The sequence below is a fragment of the Haemaphysalis longicornis genome, unplaced genomic scaffold, assembly GCF_048455015.1.
Source record: "Haemaphysalis longicornis isolate Haplotype H1 unplaced genomic scaffold, Haemaphysalis longicornis Haplotype H1 scaffold_3, whole genome shotgun sequence".
Lineage (NCBI taxonomy): Eukaryota > Metazoa > Arthropoda > Arachnida > Ixodida > Ixodidae > Haemaphysalis > Haemaphysalis longicornis.
In genome coordinates this window covers 61,054,450-61,056,522 of record NW_027526335.1, presented here as the reverse complement: position 1 = coordinate 61,056,522, position 2,073 = coordinate 61,054,450, and the positions used below count along the sequence as shown (strand labels likewise).

Sequence of the window (2,073 nt, the reverse complement as noted above, 5' to 3'; positions counted from 1 at the left end):
AAAGCTCGAAGCGTGGGTAGAAAAAGCAAGTTCCAGCATTTTTTTGGTTCAGCCAGTTATTTCTTATGCATTTAAATAGATGTACAGCATCCACCACGTAAAATAACGGCCGATCTGGGTCTGCCGGGTGCGGGTAAACAGGGCTAAGCTTCGGTTCTGGCAGAAACATCTTCATTGCCTTCCTGTTCAGCGAGTTATTGTCACAGACAACGGCTATGACCCTGTATCCAATTTCTTCTAAGCCCAAGATCACCTTCTTCAGCATGGCATGAAGATCTTCACCCTGTAAGGTTTTTACCGGAAGAATGTGCGCCACCTCTTTGAATGCGCTCAGCAAACTTTGTATCATAAATACGTGCACCGATGTGGCCGCTTCGTTGGAGTTAACTGCTGCACCACATATGTTCCCACCTTTGTAATCTAAGCAAGGCTTGATATGAATCTCGTCAAGCATCAGCGTCACAGTGTGTTCATGTGGCTGCAGATGTTTGAATCTCTGAGACACATACTGAAGGAAAGTGGCGCCAGAAGAATCAACTTGTGGGCACATTTGAATAGACGAGCACACATTTCTAATAGTGCTTGGATGGGGCAAAGTTAGTGTACCTGTGCTTCTCAGGAACTTGTAGGCATGCGGTGATATTGTACGCAAGATGCATGCAAACACCATCCCCTGTGCGCTATACTGAATGCGCTCTGCAGAAAGCAGTAGTAGCTGCTCCTTCATAAAGTTCACCGTCTCTTTCTTGCCTTCATCAATGCTGCCTTCCAATTTGTCCAGAAGGGAATGTATTGCTTGCGCCAGGTGGCGAGAAGTGCAGCGCTCCTCAGACAGCATGCACAGGTTGTTCAAAATTTCCAACAAGGAACTTACTTTTTGAACTGAGTCCGGAACAACAGCACTACCAAGGTTCTTGATTGGTGAGCCTTGATAGCAGGCAAAGACTTTAAGGTTTGCAAACACTGTCACTGACGCATTCAACATAGGTTCACGATAGTCGATAATGTTCAAAAACATCGAGCACTCTTCTTTATGAATCACAGTCCACTTCGGAGACACTGAAAACCCTTGCAGGCGAGCCCTTAGTTCTTCGAGGGACGAAAACCGGTCTCGTTCTTGCTCCGCTTCATATGACGCCAGCGACTCTTCCACGGCACGGGCGAGTTGGGAGGCTTCTTGTCGGCTCCTCTTAGCGTCAGGGGTTTCTCTCGTGCTCTGGTCTCGTACTGATAGGTAGGATGGACAGCCGGGAAATAACGTTGGGACAGATCCAGGACGCAACCGTGGTACTGGGAGTGCAACTTCAATAACTCTCCCTGTCCTTGGATCCGTGTACGATGTCGTCTTCTCGATGCATGAAGCGTCGAAATGATCCGCGCACACCTGCACAAACGTTTCATGAACGTCTGAGACACCACTTCTCAAAAGAAAAAAAAATGCGCTCCCGTTTGCATGACCGTTTTTACAGTCCGTGTAGCTAAAACAAAGTTTACCTACGTTTTGGAAGCATCTAAATAAAAGCGCTGCGCTAAGCGGTACAAACAACATGAAAGGAAACACGGGAGCGTGGCGTCACCGCGCTCCACGAAGCGCTGCCACAGAGAGCTTGCAAGAATGAACGACACCGCGGCACTGTTTGTGAACAAAGCGAAGCTGACCATCGTTGCTGCGAACGTGGCTTTCTGGGCGATTTTCATCGACTGCTGGCGTCAGCGCTTCGCGAGGCCCGGCGGCCACACGCTCAAGTATTTCCCATCATAGGTGATTTCTACCCGAACAAGCAACGACAAGCTGAGAACAGGAGCATCACAAATCCTTACCTTAGTGCACGAAGTCGGCACGAAGTCCTTCCTAGGAATGGCGCGTAGCCATTGTTTGAGAGCCTCGGCGTCTTTCGGGAAGGAAAACACTTGTATCTTCTTTCCTGTTTTGTAGTTGCCGGTGCATCCCGGTACACAACACTTATTCGGCATTGTCGCATCACTCCAGCATCACGCACGGAAACGAAATTGCCGCGAAACACAAACGGAAAGCAACAAACGTGAAACACCGTCAACACCACGCCACCGAAC

The 2,073-nt window shown here is 48.8% G+C and overlaps 1 pseudogene across 1 annotated transcript; it reads right to left on the bottom strand.

Moving 5' to 3' along the window:
* Positions 1 to 308: 308 nt before the first annotated feature.
* LOC144174500 (uncharacterized) lies at positions 309 to 2,073 on the bottom strand (annotated as a pseudogene). The gene is made up of 2 exons (XR_013323488.1): positions 1,822 to 2,073; positions 309 to 1,384 (listed from the first exon to the last, which is right to left on the bottom strand). The product of XR_013323488.1 is annotated as an uncharacterized LOC144174500 (transcript).